The sequence below is a fragment of the Cetorhinus maximus genome, chromosome 13, assembly GCF_964194155.1.
Source record: "Cetorhinus maximus chromosome 13, sCetMax3.hap1.1, whole genome shotgun sequence".
In the NCBI taxonomy this organism is placed as follows: Eukaryota; Metazoa; Chordata; class Chondrichthyes; order Lamniformes; family Cetorhinidae; genus Cetorhinus; species Cetorhinus maximus.
Genome location: NC_135891.1, coordinates 115,768,680 through 115,795,766, shown reverse-complemented (window position 1 = coordinate 115,795,766; position 27,087 = coordinate 115,768,680). Strand labels below are relative to the sequence as shown.

Here is a 27,087-nt window from a genome sequence, read left to right as displayed (position 1 = left end):
GCCATCCCCTCCTATGAATAGCGGAGCAGGCTCGAAGGGCCGAATGGCCTACTCCTGATCCTATTTCCTATTACTGCAGCTGTACAGGGCCTTGTGTGCAGTTTTGTCTCCTTACCTAAGAGGGGATATACTTGCCACAGAGGGAGCGGAGCGAAGGTTCACCAGACTGGGATGGCAGGATTGTCGGATGAGGAGAGATTGGGCCGATTAGGCCTGTGTTCACTGGAGTTTAGAAAAATGAGAGGGGATCTCATTGAAACGTATAAAATTCTGACAGGGATGGACTGACTGGATGCTGCAATGATGTTTCCTATGGCTGGGGGGTCTAGAACAAGGGATCACAGTCTCAGGATACAGGGTAGGCCTTTTAGGACTGAGATGAGGAGAAACTTCTTCATTCAGAGGGTGGTGAACCTGTGGAATTCTCTACCACAGAGGGCTGTGGAGGCCAAGTTACTGAACATATTTAAGAAGGAAATAGAAAGATTTCGGGACTCTAAAGGCATCAAGGGGTATGGGGAGAGAGTGGGAGTAGGGCATTGAAATAGAGGATCAGCCATGATCATATTGAATGGCGGAGAAGCCTCAAAGGGCCGAATGACCTACTCCTGTTCCTATTTTCCATGTTTCTATGTTTCTTTGTTCCTAGCACAGGGGAAAGAGTGACTGGGACTTGGGGCTAGCTAGGACAATGGCAAAGTAGTTTTGGATCAGCTCAGTTTTACAGAGAGCGCAGAGTGGGAGATTGACCAGGACAGCGTTAGAATAGTCGAGGTTGTTTGCAGATAATGGAATTTGCACCTGAAATTCCCCAATCCTTCCCGCATTGTTTGAGTAAATTGCACAGCCTAGCAGAAACTCTACCCTAATGTCTTCAAACTTATTGGCCCAGATCTTCCGTTCTCTAGAATATCGGAGACTGGATGTCTGACCCAAGATGTGCATCAGGAACCCCCCCACCAAAGTCCCAGTTGCTGATCTCTCTGGGAACTGCCCAGGGAGTTCCAACTTGCAATTCCCCTGACCCAAGGGGCCCTCTGCGAATGTCTCCAACTCTGAGTTAGAATCGGAGATATCAGGTAGTTGCATGGGGCTTACCCAAATAGTTACCCCGGAAAGATTAAACAGAAAAGTCCTGAGTAACCACAGAACTGACCCCCCAATCACTCATACTGATCCCTCCCAATCCCCTTCACCAACTAGCCCTCTGACACCCCCAACGACTCCAACCTGACCATCTCCTCAGCCAGACCTGACTAGCCCCCTGATCACCTACCAACCTACCCGTCTGTCAACCTACCCACCTACTGCCCCACACACCTTCCCACCTACCTACATACCACCTCACCCACCTACTACCCAGCTCACTTACCACCCTTACTCACCTGCCAACCTAACCATCTATTACCCTACCCATCTACCACCCTAGTCACTTACCACCTCACCCACCTACCTACCCTATTCACTCTACCCATTCGGTCATTCATCCATTCACTAACGCCCACGCTGGACATTTAAACTTACCAGACAGCATCTCGTGCCATAAAAAGGGGATGCGTCTTGTCTTCCCACCCCCCCGACACTACAGGGAAGAGGTGGGGTTCTCCAGGCGATGCTGTGCTCTGCATTTCTGGAGCAGTCAGGTTTGGAGAGGCTCGACAAGAAACGCGGAGCAGCATCGAGGTGTGGAAAAATTTGAATGGAGCAGCAACCCGATGATGATCGCTGGTCCAGGGAAGATCTGGGCCAATATCTTTTGAAAAAAGGAACTCCAATCAGCAAAGAACTTTACTTATAAGAAGCTGAGCACCTAATCTAGGCTAAAAGCAAAATACTGCGGATGCTGGAAATCTGGAACAAAAACAAAAATAGCTGGAAAAACTCAGCAGGTCTGACAGCATCTGCGGAGAGGGATACCGTTGACGTTTCGAGTCCATATGACTCTTCATCAGAACTAAGACATATGTCTTATAATCTAGGCTGATGCTGCAGGTCAGTGATACTGGAGTTTTCCATCATCAAAGGTGCATACGTCTAGACAGAGGAAAAGAAGGGCTTTCATTTATATAGCACCTTTCACCGCCTCAGGGTGTCCCAAAGTGCTTTCCAGCCAACAAAGTATTTTTGAAGTGTAGTCACCATTTTCATGTAACATGTTAAACTGAGGTTATAATAGGTATCATAGAATTAGAGAATTTGTTAGTACAAAGGGAGGCCATTCAGATCATTGTGTCTGTGACAGCTCTATGATTATCCAAATTAGTCCCATAATTGCTCCTCTTTCCCCCGCCCCTAGCCCTGCAGATATTTTCCTTTTAAAGTATTTAGTCAATTGCCTTTTGAAAGTTACTTTTGAATCTGCTTCCAACGCCCTTTCAGGCAGCACATTCCTGACCATAATTATCTAACTGTATTAGAAAGAATTCAGCACTAAGATAAAAGCAAAAAAACTGCGGACGCTGGAAGTCCAAAGCAAAAATAAAAATACCTGGAAAAACTCAGCAGGTCTGGCAGCATCTGCGGAGAGGAGCACAGTTAACGTTTCGAGTCCTCATGACCCTTCAACGGAACTAAGTAAAAATAGAAAAGAGGTGAAATATAAGCTGGTTTAAGGGGGGGGTGGGACAAGTAGAGCTGGATAGAGGGTCAGTGATAGGTGGAGATAACAAAAAGATGTCACAGACAAAAGGACAAAGAGGTGTTGAAGGTGGTGATATTATCTAAAGGAATGTGCTAATTAAGGGTAGAAAGCAGGACGAGCAAGGTACAGATAGCCCTAGTGGGGAGTGGGGTGGGGGGAAGGAATCGAAATAGGCTAAAAGGTAGAGATAAAACATTTGGATGCACTGTTTTAAAAAGAATTCCCCTCCTCTGCCCTCTGGGTCTTTAGCGAATCACCTTAAATTTGTGTCCTCGGGTTATCCACGATTAAAGAGGCCACACCAGTCACTGATGTTGGTGCTGCTGTTGGGAACTTCCCTCAGGCATCTGGCTGCAGCCTAACAAGGTTCGCAACATCCAGCAGAATGGTTCTAAAAGGCGCGACCGAGTGTTAATGAATGGCAGGAATTTCTACTCCCTACAATCGGTCCTCCTTAAATTTGCTGCGATTATTATTATTTTTTTGTGAAATGCAAGAGTCACGAGGTGGCAGTGTAGCTTGTTAAATATCCGAGCTGTTGAGGACTGAAAGCTTCTAATGGGGGGGTGGAGGGAGACTTGTATATTGTAAATTGAATGCTACATCCCCATGGTTGCGGGGGGGGTAAGCGAATTGTAGCAATTACACTCCGGACCAGGAGTTTTAGGCTCCGCCAAGGGGTGGGGGGAAGAAGCGGTGGGTTTCGACAGGACAGGACAGTTCCAGAGTGAGACCAATTAAATGTTGTTAACCGAGCTGAGCGAGGGCCAGTTTGGGATTTTGGGGGGGGTGGGGGGGGGGGGTACTAGGGTCAAATGCCCGGTCATGGTGGGGCCATCAGAGTGGAGAGAGAGGCTTATCATGACCGCCCCATCAGCCTAGGGGAGCCTCACTCCTTTGATCGCTGCCACACAGTCAGACAACCGCCCTGCTCCCGGTGACTGTTTCAATCCAGCTTGTACCCTTCGCCGCCTCTCCTGCCAGCTATTTGGTCGCCCACCCTTCAGCAGCCTGGCTTCTTGAAGATCGTGGGCTGTGACTACTTGCCCATCCCGGTGGACTAGGGGGGGGTTTCAGAACGTGGTTGCAATGGTCCTGGAAGGTAAAGCAAGCCCTAAGGTTTCTGGTTTTTATCCCCCTAAGGTATCTCTCTTATTAGCTTTTGTTATTAGATGGAATGTGCAGCACAGAAACAGGACACCTGGCCCAACTGGTTTGTGCAGCAATTTATTCTCCACACAAAAGCTTCCTCCAACCTGATTCATCGAAATTTATGTGCAGAGTTCTCTCTTCCTCTCACCCTCAAGTGTCCATCTAGCTAAATGCCCCTATACTATTCGCCTCAACCACTGCCTGTGGTAACGAGTTCCACATTCACACCATTCTCCTGAATTCCCTATTGGGTTTGTTCATGTTATATTTAGGATCCTCAGCTTTGGTTCCTCCAACTTTTTTACAATTGATTATAAATGACTTGGGTGAGGGGTCCGAAGGAATGGTTGCGAAATTTGCTCTGATCGGCTTGAAAGGAAAGGAGAGGGAGGGGGAGGATCCAGTTGTCGTGGTCCACGTCGGTACAAATAACATAGGTAAGACTAGGAAAGAGGACCTGTTTGGAGATTATCAGGAACTAGGAACTAAATTAAAGAACAGGTCCTCAAGGGTTATAATCTCCGGATTACTACCCAAGCCACGTGCAAATTGGCATAGGGACATAGCGAGAATAAGGGAAGTAAACACGTGGCTAAAGGAGTGGTGCGGGAAAGAGGGGTTCCATTTCGTGGGGCACTGGCATCAGTATTGGAACAGGAGGGATCTGTACCGTTGGGACGGTCTCCACCTGAACCGATCTGGGACCAATGTTCTAGCGAAAAGGGTAAATAGGGTGGTCAACAGGACTTTAAACTAGAAAGTGGGGGGGAAGGGAAGGGTAAAAATCCAAGAAGTATGACTAATGGGAAACAAAGCAGCAGGTTAGCATGTGGGGGGGTGGATTCAACTTCATGGAAAATTATGAAAAAACTGAAAAGAAAGGAGAGCCCAGGAGAGGCTATTAAAGTCTCCAGAACACAAAATAGGACAGACTGTTTGGAAAGGGCTAGGAATCTAACTTCAAGCACATCAGATAAAGGGACGACAATGAGAAGGGGGACGGGAAATACAGGACTGAAGGTGTTGTAAATGAATGCACGCAGTATACGAAATAAGGTAAATGAGCTTGTGGCGCAGATTGAAATTGGCAGGTATGATGTGGTGGGCACCACGGAGACATGGCTGCAAGGGCATGGACTGCAGGACTGGGAGCTAAACATCCAAGGATATACATCCTTTCGAAAAGATAGGCAGGTTGGCAGAGGGGGTGGGGTTGCTTTGTTAGTAAGAAATGAAATTAAATCGATAGCAAGAAATGACGTAGAGTCAGATGTAGAATCTGTGTGGGTAGAGTTGAAGAACCGCAAAGGTCAAAAAACCATAATGGGAGTTATGTACAGGCCTCCAAACAGTAGTCAGGATGTGGGGCACAAGATACACCAGGAGATAGAAAAGGCGTGTAAGAAAGGCAAGGTTACAGCGATCATGGGGGATTTCAATATGCAGGTAGACTGGGAAAATCAGGTTGGTAGTGGATCCCAAGAAAAGGAATTTGTGGAATGTCTACGAGATGGCTTTTTGGAGCAGCTTGTGGTGGAGCCCACTAGGGAACAGGCAGTTCTAGATTTAGTGATGTGTAATGAGGCAGATTTGATAAGGGAGCTTAAGGTGAAGGAACCCTTAGGGGGAAGTGACCATAATATGATAGAATTTACCCTGCAATTTGAGAGGAAAAAGCTGGAATCAGATGTAACGGTATTACAGTTGAATAAAGGCAACTACAGAGGCATGAGGGAGGAGCTGGCCAGAATTGACTGGGAGATGAGCCTAGCAGGAAAGACAGTGGAACAGCAATGGCAGGACTTCTGGGGGTAATTTGGGAGACACAGCAAAAATTCATCCCTAGGAAGAAGAAGCATACTAAAGGGAGGACGAGGCAACCATGGCTGACAAGGGAAGTCAGGGACAGCATAAAAGCTAAAGAGAAAGCATACAATGCGGCGAAGAGCAGTGGGAAACCAGGGGATTGGGAAGCCTACAAAGACCAACAGAGGACAACTAAAAAAGAAATAAGGAGGGAGAAGATTAAATATGAGGGTAAACTAGCCAGTAATATAAAAGAAGATTGCAAGAGTTTTTTTAGATATATAAAGGGTAAGAGAAAGGCAAAAGTGGACATTGGGCCGCTGGAAAATGACGCTGGAGAAGTAGTAGTGGGGAACAAAGAAATGGCGGAGAAACTGAATAGGTACTTTGCGTCAGTCTTCACAGTGGAAGACACAAGTAACATCCCCAAAGTTCAAGAGAGTCGGGGGGCAGAGGTGAGTATGGTGGTCATTACCAAGGAGAAGGTGCTCGGAAAACTGGAAGGTCTGAAGGTGGATAAATCACCTGGACCAGATGGATTACACCCCAGAGTTCTGAAGGCGATAGCTGAAGAGATAGTGGAGGCATTAGTGGTGATCTTTCAGGAATCACTGAAGTCAGGGAAGGTCTCAGAGGACTGGAAAATCGCTAATGTAACCCCCCTGTTTAAGAAGGGAGTGAGGCAAAAGACGGGAAATTACAGGCCGATTAGCCTGACCTCGGTCGTTGGTAAGATTTTTCAGTCCATTATTAAGGATGAGATTTCAGAATACTTGGAAGTGCATGGTAAAATCGGGCAAAGTCAGCATGGTTTCATCAACGGGAGGTCATGCCTGACAAATCTGTTAGAATTCTTTGAGGAGGTAACGAGTAGGTTAGACAAAGGAAAGCCAATGGATGTTATCTATTTGGACTTCCAGAAGGCCTTTGACAAGGTGCCGCACAGGAGGCTGCTCAGTAAAATAAGAGCCCATGGTGTTAGAGGCAAGGTACTAGCATGGATAGAAGATTGGCTGTCTGGCAGGAGGCAGAGAGTGGGGATAAGGGGGTCCTTCACAGGATGGCGGCTGGTGACTAGTGGAGTTCCGCAGGGGTCAGTGTTGGGACCACAACTTTTCACTTTATACATTAATGATCTAGATGAAGGAACTGAGGGCATTCTGGCTAAGTTTGCAGATGATACAAAGATAGGTGGAGGGACAGGTAGTATTGAGGAGGCGGGGAGTCTGCAGAAGGATTTAGACAGGTTAGAAGAATGGGCAAAGAAGTGGCAGATGGAATACAACGTGGGCAAGTGTGAGGTTATGCACTTTGGTAGGAAGAATAGAGGCATAGACTACTTTCTAAATGGGGAGACAATTCAGAATTCAGAAGTCTGGAGTGCAAAGGGACTTGGGAGTCCTAGTCCAGGATTCTCTTAAGGTTAACTTGCAGGTTGAGTCGGTAGTTAGGAAGGCAAATGCAATGTTGGCATTTATTTCGAGAGGACTAGAATATAAAAGCAGGGATGTGCTGCTGAGGTTTTATAAGGCTTTGGTCAGACTACATTTAGAATATTGTGAGTAATTTTGGGCCCCGTATCTCAGGAAGGATGTTCTGGCCCTGGAGAGGGTCCAGAGGAGGTTCACAAGAATGATCCCAGGAATGAAAGGCTTAACATATGAGGAACGTTTGAGGACTCTGGGTCTAAACACGATGGAGTTTAGAATGATGAGGGGGGATCTGATTGAAACTTACAGAATACTGAAAGGTCTGGATAGAGTGGACGTTGGGAAGATGTTTCCATTAGTAGGAGAGACTAGGACCCGAGGGCATAGCCTCAGAGTAAAGGGAAGACCTTTTAGAACAGGGACGAGGAGAAACTTCTTTAGCCAGAGAGTGGTGAATCTATGGAATCCATTGCCACAGAAGGCTGTGGGAGCCAGGTCATTGAGTGTATTTAAGACCAAGATAGATAGGTTCTTGATTGGTAAGGGGATCAAAGGCTACGGGAGAAGGTGGGAGAATGGGATTGAGAAACTTATCAGCCACGATTGAATGGCGGAGCAGACTCAATGGGCCGAATGGCCTAATTTCTGCTCCTATGTCTTATGGTCTTATGGTCTAACAACACAAAGATAGGTAGGAAAGTAAATTTTGAAGAGGACATAAGGAGGCTACAAAGGGGCATAGCCCAGCCAGCGAAGCTCACATTGTGTGAATGAATAAAAAATATGTAGGTTAAGTGAATGGGCAAAGGTCTGGCAAATTGAATAAAATGTGGGCAAATATGAAATTGCCCATTTTGGCAGGAAGAATAAAAAAGAAGCATATTATCTAAATGGTGAGAGATTGCAGAGCTCTGAGATTCAGAGGGATCTGTGTGTCCTAGTGCATGAATCACGAAAGGTTAGTATGCAGGTACAGCAGGTAATTAGGAAAGCTAATAGAATGTTATCGTTTATTGTGAGGGGGATTGATTACAAAAGTAATAAGGGTATACAGGGTACTGGTGAGACCACATCTGGAGTACTGTGTACAGTATTGGTCTCCCTATTTCAGGAAAGATGTAAATGCGTTAGAAGCAGTTCAGAGAAGGTTTACTAGGCTAATACCAGGAATACCAGGGCGGGTCGTTCTTATGAGAAAAGGTTAAATAATTAGACTTGTATCGACTGGAATTGAGTAAGAGGTGACTTTATCGAAACCTTTAAGATCCTGAGGAGTCTTGACAGAGTGGATGTGGAGAGAATGTTTCCTCTTGTGGGAGAATCTAGGACAATGGGGTCATAGTTTCAAAATAAAGGGTCGCCCATTTAAGACAGAGATGAGGAGAAATTTTTTCCCATGGAGGGTCATGCGTATTTGGAACTCTATTCCTCAAAAGGTGGCAGAAGCAGAGTCTTTGAATATTATTGAGGCAGAACGAGATAGATTCCATTATCAAGGGGGTGAAAGGTTATTGGAGTCGGCAGGAATGTGGGATTGATCTTACAGTCAGATCAGCCATGATCTTATTGAATGGCAGAGCAGGCTTGAAGGGCCGAGTGGCCTACTCCTGCTCCTAATTCATATGTTCGTTTGTAAAGTAGGAACATCTTCTTTTCATCTACCCTACCCAACACATCCATAAACTAAAAGAACTCTGTGAGGGCATTAAATAGTTTTACTTTGAGTGAAATCATGTTTATACATCTGGTTGGAATGTTGCAGAAGGTTTGGAAATAGTTTAAAAATAGCAGTCATTCACCAGGTCAGTTCAGGCATGACGAAAGCTTACTGTTCGGAAAGTTTGATTGAAATTGAATCCAATCCTGGCCAAAACTCCTATTCACATGTTGGACTTGTTATTTTCCCTTATCCCAATTGTCGAGACTGTATATACAAACATACGGACAGACGTATTAGGAGCGGGTAGCTATTCCTCCCCTCAAGCCTGCCCACCCATTCAATAAGATCATGGCTAATCCGATTGTCGCCTAAACTCCACATTCCTGCTTACTCCCAATCACCTTTGACTCCCATCTTAGTCAATAATTTATCTACCTCTGCCTTATAAATATTCAATGATGCTGCCTCTACCACTCTCTGGCAAACAGGATTCCACAGACTCACTCAGAGAAAAATTTATCTTCTCCGTCTTAAATGGGAAACCCCTTATTTTTAAACTGTGTCCCCGAGTTCTGGGCTGAACCCAGACCAATCCCAACCTGGTAATATAATTAGTGCGAGATTCTGACCACATGTCTGTCACTGAGTCCACCTATTTTCACCACAGTAACATTGCCCGCCTCTACCCTGCCTCTGCTGCTGATACCTTCATCTAGGTCTTTGTTACCTCTAGACTCAACTATTCCAACACACTCCTGGCTGGTTCCCCCACATTCTACTCTCCATAAAACTGAAGTGAGCCAAAACTCTGCTGGAGTCTCCTGACTTGCACTATCCCGTTCACCCATCACCCCTGTGCTCGCTGACCTAAACGGACTCCACCCCCTTGATGCGCCACATCATGGTTTGGGGGCAACATGGCGCCTGGCATTGAGTGGAACAGAGGTTGTGCAGGGGGACGCCAAGGGCTTTATGCCCCTCGGCAGCTTCTTCCCCACCCTCGTCCTTAGATGTGACATCAAGTGGAAGCTAAAGAGGCTGTGACCATGGAATTCCTGCCATTCCCAAAATTCCCTTCCCTCATTTCAACCCACACCTTCTGCTTTCAGATACAGAAGAGCTGCTTCCTGCAAATCTTCAGCAAGGGCAGGAAGAGGAAGGTCTACCCCATGAAAGAGACAACAATCCACCGTCACTTGTCCTGACCATCACAGCTGAGATACTGGCACCACAAGGAGCTTAGGAGGTTTTATAGAGTTGTGGTCAGCACATTGAGAGTCAGCAGCTACAGGTGGGCGGCAGCCAGGCCAACAGGGGAAGGTTGCCCCTCTGCCAGCTCCCCCAAAGTGCCAGTTTTGCTGCTGGGGACTGTGAGGATTGTGATGGAGCAGCAGACAGGATAAGGCTGATGGGTACACACATTGAGATGCCTGGTGAGTTGACAGGCCTGCCAGTCTGTTGTCACTGTTGAGGAGCAGTGCCCTTGTTGATGTCCCTCAGCACAGGCAGCACAGGCTGCTGTCACTCGTCTCCAGATGGAGCAGCCTGGACCTGGGCTTTCGAAGCCCAGAGCTATTCAAGCAGGCCAGGCCAGGCCATCAGCAGTCACCTCATTGAAAGTCAGCAGGATCCACCAACCATCCTGGAGCCACTGAGGTGGCAGTGTGCAGGCGCACAAAGGCAAACTCTAAACACGCATACAAATGAACAAGGGTGAACAGTTCATACCCCCTTCCTCCCTCCCTCTTCCACCTCTCCTCCCTAACCCATCCAACTCCACCCCACACCCTTCCCTTCCTCCCTACCACTTCCCTACCCCCTCCAAAACTCCCTACCCCATTTCCCCCTTACAGGCTCCCCATCTGCACCTTCCTCCCTACCCACCGTCCACCCCCACCCCTCCCAAATGGTCTCATGTGCAGATGAACGAGGGCGAATAATTCATATCCCCTCCCCCTCCCTCCAGCACTCCTCCCCTCCTGAAGTGTAGTCACTGTTGTAATGTCGGAGACACAGCAATGTAGGATCACATTCACATCCCTCTTTGTATTAACATTGCTAGAACACGCTGGCAGCGCGCAGTTAGAGGCTGCTTGATCTTAACTAATCCAATTTTTAAATAAATGTGGAAAATATTTATTTGATTATTCTGCCAAACATCATTGTCTCACAAATACGATGAACAATATAAACAGATTGTTTAAATGGAGGAAGAAGGATAGTACATCAGCATCAGAGTCCAACATATACAAAGATGGCACAACCCTCATCGAAATTTAAATGACAGGGAAATGGGGGAGTTAAGCCCACAGCTTTGACAAAAGGAAATAGTTCAAGAGGGAACACAATTCAGTTTGGGCTGCCTATTGGAATGAAGGATCAGGGATGCCATTCAGCCCATCTCGTTCATCCATCCCCCTAGCTCATCATCTGCTCACCCCATATTACAGCAGCCAAGTGCCTCATTAATGATTTGGAGTTGCTTCATTCCGTCCTTTATCCAAGGACAACTCGAGACATTGGTTCTTGATAGAACACTGAACAACATCAGTTCTGAATTCTCAGTGTCGTCCAATGTGGAAATACTTTTAACCCTGAATGCTCTGGGTGGGGGTAAAGGGGGAGGGAAAGAAATAATTTAAAAAAATATTGTCCAGGCATAAAAGGTTGGATCAAACTCTCCCCCGAGTGTGCAAGGGTGAGTGTTCAGTGGTGAATGAGTTCATCCGTCAAAAATTGGTGTTGGGTGAGGCTGGGCAGTTCCGGATCATTCTATGATAAGCCTTGCTGCAAGTGCGTTCAGGGGGCACCGGACGAGGTGAGCATTGGGCGGAGCTGTGAAGCCTCATATGGTCGAACATCCTACCAGTATTCACCAACTGGTGGGTGGATTGTGGCGAAAGAGAATGAGAGTGACTCGATAATTATTAATCAAGATATTACCCCTTCAAGGCCAATCAGAAATGCAAAACAAAAATTAATGAGTTCTATTCATAAGTTTTTTAATAAATATTCAGTGTTGCTGATGTCCTCTGTGTGAGAATGGTTGTGATTTTAAAAATATTTTTGGGAAATATTGTGTTATTCTGTAAAGAAGATTGTGTGTGTGATTTAATTAAGCTGGCCAAGAGATTGATAGGAGTCACGTTGTCTGGGGATTTAAAACATGAAAAGGGTAGTGGTGTTAAGTTTGAGAGTTTGTGATACAAGTAAATAGGTTAGATCTAATAGTTGCATTTTTAGATAAGAACAAAGAACAAAGAAAAGTACAGCACAGGAACAGGCCCTTTGGCCCTCCAAGCCTGCGTCGATCATATTGCCTGTCAAACTAAAACATTTTGCACTTCCGGGGTCTGTATCCCTCTATTCCCATCCTATTCATGTATTTGTCAAGCTGCCTCTTAAACACCACTATCGTACCTGCTTCCACCACCTCCTCTGGCAGCGAATTCCAGACACTCACTACCCTCTGCGTAAAAAAACTTGCCCCGCACATCTCCTCTATAGTTTTTTCCTCTCACCTTAAATCTATGTCCCCAAGTAATTGACTCTTCCACCCTGGGAAAAAGCTTCTGACTATCTACTCTGTCCATGCCACTCATAATTTTGTAAACTTCTAACAAGTCGCCCCTCAATCTCTGTCGCTCTAGTGAGAACAATCCAAGTTTCTCCAACCTCTCCTCATAGCTAATAAACTCCAGACCAGGCAGCATCCTGGTAAACCTCCTCTGCAGCTTCTCCATATCCTTCTGGTAATGTGGTGACCAGAATTGCATGCAATATTCCAAGTGTGGCCTAACCAAGGTTCGATACAGCTGCGGCATGACTTCCCAGCTTTTATACTCAATACCCCTGCCGATGAAGGCAAGCATGTCATATGCCTTCCTGACTACCTTATCCACCTGCGTTGCCACTTTCAGTGACCTGTGGATCTGTACACCCAGATCCCTCTGCCCATCGATGCACTTAAGGGTTCTGCCATTTACTGTACAATTCCTACCTGTATTAGACCTTCCAAAATGCATTACCTCGCATTTGTCCGGATTAAACTCCATCTGCCATTTCTCCGCCCAAGTCTCCAACCAATCTATTTCCCGTTGTATCCTTTGACAATCCTCTTCACTATCTGCAACTCCTTCAACCTTAGTATCATCTGCAAACTTACTAATTAGCCCAGTTACATTTTCCTCCAAATCATTTACGTATACTACAAACAGTAAAGGTCCCAGCACTGATCCTTGCAGAACACCACTAGTCATAGCTCTCCATTCAGAAAAGCACCCTTCCACTGCTACCCTCTGTCTTCCATGACCAAGCCAAATCTATCCAGCTCACCTCTGATCCCATGCAACTTTACCTTCTGTACCAGTCTGCCATGAGGGACCTTGTCAAATGCTTTAGTGAATGTAGGTAACATCCGCTGCCCTTCCATTGTCAATCATCTTTGTCACTTCCTCGAAAAACTCGATCAAGTTAGTGAGACACAACCTCCCCTTCACAAAACCATGCTGCCTCTCACTAATACGCCCATTTGCTTCCAAATGGTAGTAAATCCTGTCACGAAGAATCTTCTCCAATAATTTCCCTACCACTGACATAAGGTTCACCGGCCTGTAATTTCCTGGATTATCCCTGCTACCCTTCTTAAACAATGGAACAACATTGGCCATTCTCCAGTTGAGCAATAAGTTGAGAGTTTGTTTGAATATCAAAGGAGAGTCACAGTTGCGGAAAAACATGTTTTCATTTTGCAGGAGTTCCACAGGTAAATAGTAGTGGGGATATTATATTTCATTGACCCAAAAGCAAAGAGAAGGTAGAGAGATAAAAGAATTTACATTTGGAAGGATCTGAGTTTCAAAGAGGTGAGAGAACAATGGAACCAGAAATGAACGGGGTGGGGGGCGGTGGGGGGGGGCGGGGGGAGGGGGGGAAGGTACTTTACAGTTACTGTGAAGCGCTTAGGATGGACATAGCTGGAGCTGTTTGAGTTGTTGGGCGATAGCTGGAGCTCTGGGCTGGGGGGGGATCCCATTTGAACCAGCCAACCAGTCGAGCCAGAAAAGTCTTAGGCTGCAACAAGCTGCTTTATTCTGTAGTGGATTCCACCACGGAGTAGAAGAGGGTAGAGGTCATGTGATATGCCTTTATTGAAGCTACAGCAGTTTGCTTTGTGTAATATTACTGGATTTCATAGTTAGACATCTATAAGCGAGTGTATCTGGACGTATTTACTTGTGGGTCTGACCAAGTAGAGAGTCTTTTTGGGAAATGTTTTGTAAGACATTTAATTGTACAATAGTAATCTTGTGTGCTTAAGTTTTCTTTTATCCTTGTTAATAAAGCTTTTTACTTTTAATTTTTAAAACTCCCAAAAGCATTTCTGGACCTCTTAATGCTGAGCTCGGTACTGCTTCTCATATTCAGAATACGAGAAATACGTGGCCCATAAGTCAAGTTTCCCTCTGGGATTTGGTTTACGCAGTAATTAACATTGGCTATGGTCATTACACAAGCTTTGATTCACTAATTGCTTATGCCCCACGGTGTCTATGCTGTGGCGATCTGCCACATTTTGGGCTGCTGTTGTGCACAGCCTCCCACATCAGCAATAGCTCATAGGGCTTAAAGCGGTGCACGAGGATGAGCTCGCGGTAATAGCATGGGTTGAATGAGTCATCCTGGGGAGACGGAACCCTCACTCCGATCACCCGGAATCCCATGTGTGATTTGGGGGCCAGCCCAGCTTTCTCCAGACACATGCCAAAGAACACGTCATCGATGGGGAGGAACTCGATTATGCCGGCCATTTTGTAGATGATGCCAGCCGTGTGCCTGGACATGAGGATGCCCCCTCCAGCAATGTAGGGAGGGTAGGATTTGGAAGCGGTCACCAGCTCCGAGACGTAATACTTGCTCCACTTTTCACGGATGGGACCCACCATATAAATGAGATATCCCACATACAGGTGCTGACTAGCGTCCATGCTCAGCAAATACTCCACCATATTGTCAGTATTGACAAAGACATCATCATCTCCATTGAAAATGAATTGGGCCTTGGGACAATGGTGGTCCAGTCACTCCATCAGTTTGTACTGCTTGAGAGTGAGGTTGAAGAAGGTGTCTAGGAAATCCCACTGCAAGATGTCCTGATGTTGCCGGTTCTCCAAATCCAGTAACCGATTCAGTTTCCACTGTTCATGTTGGTCAGTGGAGACGGCAGTGATGAAGACCCTCCTGATTTGGACCCCTCGGAATTCTTGCTCTTTCCCCCAGGTCCTCCTCACCATTTCTCGCCGATCGTGATTAATGGGGTTAGATTTAATCACCAGAAGCAAGAAGACATTTTGGGACCTTTCTCGACCCCCGCACTTCTCTGGAACATTCTGAATGAGGTTGAATTCCCTGCAGTGTTTGTACTTTAGAAAGTCCTTTATGTGCGGCGGTTCCTTTGCGAAATTGATCAGATTCAAGACGCTCGCATTTTCTTTGCACAAGGCAGCAGGTTTTGGTTTCTCTGTGCTGATGTTTTGTGAGCTGATGGGATGGATGGTTTGCTTGGGAACATCATCAATTCGCTGCGATGGACTGTCATGGGTGAAAATGAAAACCAATCCCAGAATTCCAATACATACCAGTGCAACTTTTTCAAATAATCTGAAATAATGTCTCATCCTTTACCTGTCAGAGAAAAAAAAGACAGGTGAGGGGATTAAAGAAAAGAAAGCTGGAACTTGCATTTATATAGCTGCCTTTCATTATCTCAGGAAATCCCAAAGTGCTTAAAAAAATGACAAGTTTTGTTTTTGGGCTAATGATCTGAAGACACAGGTTGAATTCCCACCTCAGCAGCTGGCAGAGTTTAAATTCACTTCATAAAAATTAATCCGAAATTCAAAGCTAGTCTCAGTAATGGTGACCATAAAACTACAAGATTCCTGTAAAAAAAAATCTCGTTCACTAATGCCCTTTAGGGAAGGAAATCTGCTGTTTTTTGTAATATGATGCAAGGAGGTGTCTCAGCGATGAGATCTTAAGATTTGTATATTTAAACATAAACCGTTTATTGTTTAACTATTTACGGCTCCCACGTTACTGTCATGCACGGTGCCGTTACCTCCATGCAGGCTGGTTCCAGAGTGTTCTGTCTCAGCTGTTCTCCCAGTCTATTACAACGTGATTCTCTGCATCATACCGTGAGCGTTGCTAGTCTCCAGTCCCACAATAACCCTTGCTCTGCTGAGTACCTTTACATTACAATGGCATGCAGGCACATCATACAACAGCCCCTTTTCTTCACCAAAGAAAACTTTCCCTTCCAAGGAATATAACTATTTGTAATACAATCTTTACTTGCTATCTCTCTCCCCCATCTCAAATCTCTATAAACTTTATTTTATAAATTCTTTATAAATTCAGACGTTCTTGAGGCTTGATAGTTCTTCAACATCTCGGTCCGTCATGTTTGGGGGAATGGGTAGTAGTATTCTGTGTTTCCAGTATCTTCAGAACTTAGTTTCGTTGCTGCAAGATCTTTAGAAGCAACCACCGCTGCCAACCGTGTCGTGGTCCTTTGCGGTCTCAGCCACCATGTATGGGGGTCTCAATGTAGACCTCAAGAGATCTGTCTCTATCCTAAGCAAGATATTGAGACTCACGAGGATTCTGGCCAAGCACAATTACATGAAGTTTATTACTAGCAACAACTATATAGAGCTCGGCACAGGCTGTGATCTAGCCTGGGTCCTAACAATTACATAGGCTGATTACTTAACTACATGTCTGACTCATAAGGTACACAAAGTCTTACTGATACAAAGTCAGTACTGAGACAGTAGTGAACATCTAACATGGAGGCTGTACCTTATATCCTCTGGCTATACACACGGTGATGTTTTTTTATATTCATTTTACAGGATATGGGCATCGCTGGTTAGAACCTATTGCCCATCCCTAACTGCCCTTGAGAAGGTGGTGGTGAGGTGCCTTCTTGAACCACTGCAGTCCATGTGGCATGGGTACACCCACAGTACTATTAGGAAGGGAGTTCCAGGAATTTGACCCAGTGACAATGAAGGAATGGTGATATATTTCCAAGTCAGGATGGTGAGTGGCTTTGGGGGGATCTTCCAGGTGGCAGTGGTGTTCCCACGTATCTGCTGCCCTTGCCCTTCTAGATGGTAGTGGTCATGGGTTTGGAAGGTGCTGCCTAAGGAGCCTTGGTGAATTCCTGCAGTGCATCTTGTAGGTGGTACACACTGCTGTCACTGTGCGTCGGTGGTGGGGAGAGTGAATGTTTGTGGATGGTGTGCCAATCAAGCGGGCTGCTTTGCCCTGGATGGTGTCAAGCTTCTTGAGTGCTGTTGGAGCTACAGTCATCCAGGCAAGTGGGGAGTATTCCATCAGACTTCTGACTTGTGCTTTGTTGATAATGGACAGGTTTTGGAGAGTCAGGGGATGAGTTACTCTCTGCAGAATTCCTAGTCTCTGACCTTCTCTTGTAGCTACAGTATTTATATGGCTGGTCCAGTTCAGTTTCTGGTCAATGGTAAACCCCAGGATGTTGATAGTGGGGGATTCAGCAATGGTAATGCCATTGAATGTCAAAGGGCGATGGTTAGATTCTCTCTTGTTGGAGATGGTCATTGCCTGACACTTGTGTGGCACGAATGTTACTTGCCACCTGTCAGCCCAAGCCTGGACGTTGTCCAGGTCTTGCTGCATTTGGACATGGACTGCTTCAGTATCTGAGCAGTCGCAAATGGTGCTGAACATGGTGCAATCATCAGCGAACATCCCCATTTCTGACCTTACGATGGAATGAAAGTCATAGAAGAAGCAGCTGAAGATGGTTGGGCCCTGGACACTACCCTGAGGAACTCCTGCAGTGATGTCCTGGAGCTGAGATGATTGACCTCCAACAACCACAACCATCTTCCTTTGTGCTAGGTATGACTCCAACCAGTGGTGAGTTTTCCCCCTGATTCCCACTGACTCCAATTTTGCTGGGGCTCCTTGATGCCACACTCGGTCAAATGCTGCTTTGATGTCAAGAGCAGTCACTCTCACCTCACCTCGGGAGTTCAGCTCTTTTGTCCATGTTTGAACCAAGACTATAAAGAGGTCAGAAGCTAAGTGACTTTGGCGGAACCCAAACTGAGCCTCAATGAGCAGGTTTTTGCTAAGCAAGTGCCACTTGATAGCACTGTTGATGACACTTTGCAGCACTTAACTGACAATCAAGAGTAGACTGGTGGGGTGTGTTGGATTTGTCCTTTTTATGTACAGGACATACCTGGGAAGTTTTCCACATTGCTAGGCAGATGCCAGTGTTGTAGCTGTACTGGAACAGCTTGGCTAGGGGCACGACGAGTCCTGGAGCACAAGTCATAGTACTGTCACTGTACATCTTCTTAAAGGTACGTGTATGCATGCCAGTGCAAATGATGACAGTATCACAACACTATCCTTACCCAATGTGGCCTACATGTGACTCCAGGCCTTCTGAAATGGCCCAGCAAGCCACTCAGTTAGGGCCATTTAGGGACAGGCAATAAATGCTGCCCTTGTCAGTGATGTCCAACTCCTGTGATTGAACTAAAAAAACCATAAGGCGTGATGCTCTTTGGATGTAAGGAGGGTCTGAAGACGGGTGGGGAGGCAGGTTTACGTGGTGGGCTGGAATGATACACTCCTGCTCCTCAGAACTACAAGCAGTTCTGGCCTCCCTTCAGCCCCAAGGCCCCAGAACCTGGGCGGCCAGGGTTAAAGCTGCAAAACAAGTAAAATTTGAGGCAAGCAGCCTCTTTCCAATATTTAAATTAATAATTGAAATTAATATTTATTGCATGGCTCACCCACCTATCCAACTTCCTTAAACCCAGAAGTGAAAAGGTTGGCATGAAACTTGAGATTTCTACACATTTAACATCCCACCCGACTCACTACCCACCCAGATTTTAGCCAATGAACTCCCCCACTCTGTGCCTTCGTAAGGATTCTTCAATCTGATTGGTTGAGGAGGCATGGTGTTGTTTCCTTCTGTTCACACATATGCCGGGCTCCCTATAAAAGACACAGACCACCCCCACTCTCCTACCAACACACCTGCCAGTTCCCAGGATGGGTGAGGTGGGTAGGGGGTAAGCAGGTGAGTTGGTAGTCAGGTCAGGCTGGGATGGTAGTTGGAGGGTCAGGAGGGTACTCTGGGGGTGGGGGGGTGGGGGGGGATGGTAGTGAATGGTTGAGCCAGGGGGCTGCATGGGGGCCAGTTGTGTAGCTACCCTGGAGTTAGACTAGGGCCAGAAACCTACCTGTGTCGGGCGGGCTGGGCGGGAGCAGGCGCGGAGCTAATCGCCACCCGCAATCAGCTGCGCGTGGCCATTTTACGGGGCGAGCCAATTAAGGCCCGTCCAATATGACGCATGAAAGAGCGCAGAAATCTCCCTGATACACAGAGCCGCCTCTGGGAGATTAAGCACATATTGAAATTTTTTAATAAAGAGAAAAATTATTTACACATGTCCCCTCATGTGACTTACTGATTTTATTAAACCTTCAGGAAACCTCATCCCATCCGTGGATGAGGTTTCCTGAAAAACGCAAAGGCCGCTTGGGCTCTTTGCCTGCCGGCCAACCTTAAGGTTGATCGGGCAGCGCTGTTAATTCTCTACATTACTTCCCTAAAGGCCTTAGTGGGCCTTTGACAGTTCGGCAGGCACACAGTCGCCTCCAGCGCACACCCGCTGAACGAAAGATCTAAATGACGCGCGATGACTTCGGGACACACGCCCGACATCGTCACGCGTCATTTTACACGCCGGCGTGTTGGACCCACCCCTGCACGCCGACGTCAAAATTGTGGCCCAGGTTTTGATCTGTCTAACCTTTCCTGGGTAACTATCCAGGTAAGTACCACCAAACTGCCCAAAGTCTCCGAACTCGTACCCCAGAGCCAGAGACATCACAGAGGGTCCCGACGAGCAGGGTAATTGCCCATTGGAAGTTGAAACTTCCTGGGTATCCGTTCATCAGGACTTCCACAGGGTCCCAACGCACAACCCAGTCATACGTGTTAATTTGCTGAGCAGGCATCTGGTAAAGGAAGAAGCTGAAGGCAGTGACCACCCCCCCACCCACCCCCACCCACCACACAGGTGGAAGCTGGTTCTTATATATATTCCCTAACCTTTCCCCAACTAATAACAGCTGCTCTTAATCACAACTAGAGCATGTACTCTACTGTCAAATCATTTGCAACTTTAACAGAACGTCTGGTATCCAGTGGTCCAGAGACTGGAAGAACTGGTCCAACATTTTATTCAATATAAAGTAAAGGGAGGGAAAGAAAAATGGGTTTGTGTGATGGAGAGAGATAGAGAGATAAAAGAGAGCTCTCTACCTCTATCCTCCTTTCAGACACTCCTCAAAACCCATCTTTATGACCAAGCTTTTAGTCACCTGTCATAATGACTCCTTATTCTTTGGTTTGATGTCAGTTTTTATCTGATAACATTTCAGTGAAGTACCTTGGGATTTATTACTACAGTAAACATGCTATATAAATAAAGGTTGTTGCTGTTTGAGACAGTCCCTAGTTTACATTCCCCTACCCACCTCACCCATCCTACCCACTTAACCATCTCAACCCAATTACTCACTTCACCCTCCTTACCCACCTACCCATTCACTCACTCACCCATTCACTAGCATTGAGTCAGGACATTTAAACTTTCCATACAGCAGTTAGTGTCCTAATAAGGGTGCGTGTTCTGATTTCCCCAAACGGAACCAGATACCAAACGTGGATTTTTTGACATCTGTCTGTGGGAACACACCACTTACAAGTTTCCCTTCAAACCACACGCCATCCTGACTTGGAAATATATATCCATTCTTTCACTGTCACTGGATTAAAACCCTGCAGCTCTATGTACACCACACGGACTGCAGCAATTTTAGGAGGCTGCTCACCATCACTTTCTCAGGGGCAATTAAGGATGGGCAATAAAAGCTGGCCTAGCCAGCGACACTGAAGGAATAAAAAAAAAACCAATGCTGTATAATAAAATCATTAGTATTAGATTAATTAATAAGCGATTTGATGCTCAACAAAACCTTCCCCATTGATATCACTGGAGAAGCCTCCTGAGTTTGAGGGGTACACTGCATATGTGGGGAAATAGTGGCACGTTGCCAGTTTTGTCTCTCACTGCTCATCACTAGACACTGAGTCAGGACTAGCAGACACCAGTCATTTCCAGGGTGACTGGCTGGAAGCTGACACACCCAGCCACACTGCGCACAGTTGTAAGGTACAGTAATAAGCCATAGTGCACGAAGGACCATAAGCATCTCTCTCTCCATTAGAAAGAGACAAATGTTTACATATTGCTCGAGTGGCACCATTCTGCAAGCATGGGCCAAGACTAGGAGGCTGGTACCACAACGGGCGCTAGGTTTTATGTAAAGGTTGTCTCTTGGAAAGTGGGTATCACTGGCAAGGTCAAAATTTTTAATTCCCATTCCTGTATGTCTTTGAGAAGATGGTAGTGAGCCACCTATTTACAGTGCAAATAGGGAGGAAGGTTCCAGGATTCTCTCTTTTCCTCACTCCTTCTCTCTCCTCCCTTCCTATTCCTTTCTTTCACTCCTCCCCATCCTTCCCTTTAATGCCATAGAAAGGGGGCATGGCTTCCTTACCTCTGACTCAGCTGCCCTCGACACAAGGCCGTGGGAGTCCACTGCACTACACTGTTCTCACCTGGCCTGAGTCGAAAGGCCAGGCAAGAACAGAGTCTCTTCATTTCCAGGTAAGTGTAGTAATTATGATTTGTTAAATGTTGGACTGTGCCTTTAAGAATAGCCCTGCGTTGTAAGATCACATGATCTGTTTAAGCCAATGTGTTAGCAGCGCAGGCCACTTCCACAGTCAGTGCAGAGACCAAGGTGGAGTTGAAAGCACACGTGTAGTTGCTGCTGGCTGTATTGTAAATAAATCTAATGTTTCCACTTAGAAGGTTGCCTGTAGATCAACTTTATTACAAATAGGCAACAAGGCCACTCTATAACAAACTGGTGATGAGGATAAATCAGGGTAAATCAAGATAAATCAGAATCGGTACTGTACCTCACCCAGCGACTGTGAGTATCAACCCTCGTTTAAAATAACAAAAGATATACTCACCAAAGATGCCACAATTTGTTAGAATTGGTCCCTTTGAGCCAGCCACAGATGACTGGTCTCAGTATATAGCTAAATCAAAAAAAAATCACAGGGTAAGAGAAGAGGTGAGCAATCCTCTTGAGTACTTGTGGGAGAAAAACCTACAGTTTTATTCTAAGTTTGACAGCACCCAGTGCCCCAGATTCAAAGAACTTGAGAGAATTGGTGGACCTCGTGAAGGGACATTTTCAACCCAAGCCCTCAGTCATGATGCAGAGGTTCCAGTTCAATTTGCGAAATAGAGCCCCGGGTGAGACAATTGCTAGCCATGTGGTGAATTTGAAGCAACTAACGTAACATTGCAATCAGGGAGACTCTGAACAACATGCTCAGAGATTGCTTAGTGTGTGGTGCGGAAGAAGACACTATTCAAAGAAGATTGCTGGCTGAAGCGCATGGTAAACCAGTAAAAATGGAAGTAGAGTCATAGAGGTCTACAGCACAGAAGAAGGCCCTTCGGCCCATTGAATCTGCGCCGCTCAAACAAGTACCTAACTATTCTAACCCCATTTTCCAGCACTAGGCCCATAGCCCTGTACGCCATTGCATTGCAAGTGCACATCCAAATACTTCTTAAATGTTATGAGGGTTTCTGCCTCTACCACCCTTTCAGGCTTGTAGAGAAACTTCTTGTGTGGTGCCTTATTAAATATGTTTGGAAGTCAAGGCAGGCAGTGTCACCTGAGCTATCCTCATTCACCATCTGGGTCACTTATTATCTTATCAATCTATCCTGATTGAGTTTTATTTTAAGGACCTTTCAGTTTCATTGGCCCACCTGTTCAAATATTGTATTAGGGACATCCTTCAGAAAAACGAATCATTGTTCTGCTGGGTATCTGTTAGTTGACACTTAGGCAACTCAGTGCCACTCCTAGTGATCCAATTATATGACATACTTAAGAAATTTGGCTAAAGCCCCAGAACACTCAGGAATGTTATTCTGATTGGTTTGAGAGCAGGGGCAAGGCTTGGAAACGTTCACCTGATCAAAGAGTTCTGAGCCTTGGAATATGGAACTCTGTACCCAGTTGCGCATAATCCAAGGTGACCTTTTAATGCAGTCCTGTGCGAGTTCTGGGGTGTTGGAGGTGCTGTCTTTCAGATGAGATGTTAAACCAAGGTGGTGCAAAAGATCCCAGGGGAGTTCTCCCCAGCATCCTGGGTCAATATCTATCCCTCAACCAACATCAGCAAGACAGATTACCGGGCCATAATCTTGATGCCGTTTGTGGGATCTTGCTGTGTGAAAATTGGCTGCCTCATTTCCTACATTAGAGGCGGCAACTGTCAAGAAGATATAATAATATCTATAATGCTATTGGAAATTATTTTAAAATAGGGTTCTAGTGGTGTCCTGTGTCTATGGCAGAATTTTTAGCTCATCGGGTGTGTCCCCGACCCGAACGAATGTAAAGTGATGCACGATGACGTTGGGTGAGCGTCCCGACGTCGTAGCGCACTCGCGTGACACCACCGTCGGCGGGCGCGCACGGGAGTCAGCAGCGAGCCCTAACGCCCCCCCGACCGAAATATCATGTGAGTGCTAGCCCGACATCATCGCGTGTCATTTTACACTCGAGCGGGCCAGGCGCATGCCGGCCCTCCCAATGCAAATTCCTGGCCTATGCGTTTTACTGTTACCTTAACAGAGCTGTAACTGAGAGTCAGATTAATTAGGGGATTTTTTTTTATAGTTAGTAGACATATGTATACGCTTACAATCTTTCTTGTATCAATAAATACTTAATTTAGTTTTATAAAAACCTCTTGATACTTGGTCTTATTACTACTGAATTCAAAGCCTGGATCTCAAAACATATAAATTGCAAAAATTGGCTACGACAGTTGTTTCAAGTTTCCTTCTGAGATTTGAACAACTCAGCATTTACCATCACATGTGTCATAATACCACACTTTGAAAAAGTATCAGCTGCTTGTACTTTGGGACATCTGAGATCATGGAGGGCACTGAAGAATGTCAATCTTTCTTGCTCTAGAACTGAGTTGCTATGGAGATAAGGAACAAGGTTCATTTTGGTTTAGCTTCATTTAACAACATGGAATTTAAGCAAATTTTTTTGACCTGGGACTGGTTCCAGCTTCAGATCTGCCTCTAACTACTTACCTGATGACTATTACTTAACCTGCTTCTTAGAATTTACCTAATTAGTTTTCCGTACACTATCGAAACAGCTCTTATCAAAATCATAAACAACATTTTATTTGACTATGAGAAAGGTCACCTTTCCCTCCTCATCCTTTTCTAAGAAGGCAAATGGAATTTTGACCTGTATTGCTAGGGGATTGGAGTTTAAAAATAGGGAAGTCTTGTTACAACTGTACAGGGTGTTGGTGAGGCCACACCTGGAGTACTATGTACAGTTTTGGTCGCCGTATTTAAGAAAGGATATACTGGCATTGGAGACAGTTCAAAAGAGATTCACTAGGCTGATTCCTGGGGTGAAGAAGTTGACTTATCAAGAATGGCTAAACATGTTAGGCCTTTATTAATTAGAGTTTAGAAGAATGAGGGGTGATCTCACTGAAATGTACAAGATTCTGAGGGGGCTTGACAGGGTAAATGTTGAGAAGATGTTTCCTCTAGTGGTGGAATCTCAAACTAGGGGACATATTAGCAGAATGAGAGGAGACTCATTTAAAACTGAGATGTGAAGGATTTTCTTCTCACAAAGGGTAGTGAATGGCTGGAATTCTCTACCCCAGATAGTTGTGGAGTCTAGGTCACTGAAAGTATTTAAAGAGGAGGTAGCCGAGAGTTGAGCGCTATGAGGACCTGGCATGAAAGAGGAGTTGAGACCTGGGGCAAATCAGCCATGATCTTATTGAATGGCGGGGCAGGCTTGAGGGGCCAAATGGCCTACTCCTGCTTCTACTTCTTATGTCCTTATGCTCTCGACCTGTCTGCAGCCTTTGACACCACAGTTGACCATTCCATCTTCCTCCATCATTTTTCCACATCATGTAGCTGGGATGGCACTGCTCTCACCTGTTCTATCCTTTTCTATCTAATTGTAGCCAGAGAATCACTTGAAATAGCTTCACTTGCTGCTCCCACACCGTTACCTCAGGTGCCCCCAAAGGATCAATCCTTTGCCCCCCTCCTATTTCTCCTCCCCACGCTGCCCCTTGGTGTCTTCATTCAAAAGCACGGCATTAGTATTCGCACGAATGCTGATGAATACCAACCCTACCTCACCTCCATCTCTCTTGACTCTTCTCTTTCGCTAAATTATCAGACCGCTTATCCAGACAATAGAAGAAAGTGAAAGAACGAAAACATTCATGAAGGTAAACGAACGTATAGAAAACTAAACAATGAGCTAACGAATGAGACTGACCAAGCAAGAGAGAGTTGGTGGGGAAAGTAGTGCAGAGAATTGGAAGAACTAGAAGAAAAGGGAAGAACAGAAACTGCTAAGAGAAAAAAAAGGAATTGACTGGAGGAAGGAGAGATAAGCAAATACAAAGAGGAATTGATAGATAGCACACTGCTTATAGAGGCTGGGGAAGTAAAGGATCGATGCAGAGCTGGGGATGTAAAGGATAGATGCAAAGAGTAGATTGAAGACCTGCAAAACAAAGATGGCAAGGCAACAGAACTAAAACTAGAGAAAGGAGAAGATATTTCCCAGGATGATTTAGGACCTGATCTTCTGGACTGTGAAGTATTTAGAGCTATAAAAGAATTTAAACCAGGAAAAGCAGAAGAATGTGAAGGAATCCCTACAGAAATGATAAAAGGACCCAGAGAGAGGGCAACAAGAGAACTGATTAACTTGTGTAAGGAGATGGACAAAAAGGGAGAATGGACAGAACACTTTACCAGGAATACAACGGTCCCATTGGAGAAGGTAGCAAACACCATGAAATATGAAGAGCTTCTCACTATAGTTTTGACTACCGTGCAAGGTAATGCTGAAGGTCCGAGCAAGCAGATTGGAAACCAAAGCAAGCGACTACATCAGCTGTGATCAATTTAGTTTTAGGATGAGTTGTGGAATGAGAGGCTGTAGCATTAATGAGAATGTTGAGAGAAAGGCGCACGGTATATCAGCAGTGGCATAGTGGCATTGTCACTGGATAAGTATTCCATGAGACTCAGAGTAGTGCTCTGATGACCCAGGTTCAAATCCCACCACAGTAGATGATGAAATTTGAATTCAATAAAATTCAATGAAAGGTAAAAACCCATCAAGTTCACTAATGTCCTTTAGGGCAGGAAATCTGCCATCCTTACCTGGTTTGGCCATGTGACTCCAGCAATGTGATTGACTCTTAAATGCCCTCTGAACAAGGGGTGGGAAATAAGTACTGGCCTGGCCAGCAATGTCTACATCCCGTGAAAGAATAACAAACTGAGAGGAAGGATGGAATCATTGCAGATTTGCGCTAAGGGTGGTGGTGGTGGTGGTGGGTAAAACAACATGCTGGCCACGATGGTGGGTTTTCACGCCGTATTGTCCCAAACCCGCCATAATACTTATGCACTCCCGGGAAACACGCCATTTCCATGGCGGACAGGCTCTCATCCACCTGCCCCCCGCCATCACCCCACCACTGCATCACGCCAGGCACCATATTTAAATTCCAGCCATAAGCACACATCTCAGTGCTTCCAGATCACCACTGCTGCACGGAAGACATGGCCCTGAAACTGAAGAAGACGGCAGCCCCCAGGTTCAGCGACACATCCCTCGAGCGCCTTTTGGATGCTGTGGAGGCCCGCCGGGATGCTGCCTACCCCCGTTCTGGCTGCAGGATGGGCAGCAACAGCACCACCTCAGCTTGGGAGGTGGTGGCAGCGGTGGTCAGCACCAACGCCCTTCAGAAGAGGACAGCTGCCCAGTGCCGCAAGAGGATGAATGATCTCCTCTGTTCTGCCAGGGTAAGTCACTATTCTCATCACTCTCAATTTACACACTCACAGACACATCCCATATCCACAGGGCCCTCACTCACTGCCGGTTCAAAGGACATCAGCATTCACTCTCTCACATTCACCGTCATTGTCCTCACCCCGTCCATGGGAACCACTCACCACCCACACAGGTCAGGCAAGCTTATCATCTGGCCTGGCAGGCATCCTACTTACACTTTCTACATCGCTATTCATGAAAGACAAGCTGGCACCCAACAAGAAGGAGAG

The 27,087-nt window shown here is 45.9% G+C and overlaps 1 protein-coding gene and 1 pseudogene across 2 annotated transcripts in view; both read right to left on the bottom strand.

Annotated features, from left to right (window-relative positions):
- Positions 1-14,209: 14,209 nt before the first annotated feature.
- On the bottom strand, positions 14,210-18,211 carry LOC144688990 (N-acetyllactosaminide beta-1,3-N-acetylglucosaminyltransferase 3 pseudogene; annotated as a pseudogene). The gene is made up of 2 exons (XR_013578531.1): positions 18,166-18,211; positions 14,210-15,373 (listed from the first exon to the last, which is right to left on the bottom strand). The product of XR_013578531.1 is annotated as an N-acetyllactosaminide beta-1,3-N-acetylglucosaminyltransferase 3 pseudogene (transcript).
- Positions 18,204-27,087, bottom strand: part of LOC144688991 (N-acetyllactosaminide beta-1,3-N-acetylglucosaminyltransferase 3-like) — a 113,151-nt gene continuing 104,267 nt past the window's right edge. Inside the window, exon 2 of the transcript XR_013578532.1 lies at positions 18,204-18,289. The gene's annotated coding sequence lies outside the window, so the exon portion shown is untranslated. The remainder of the gene's footprint in view (positions 18,290-27,087) is intronic.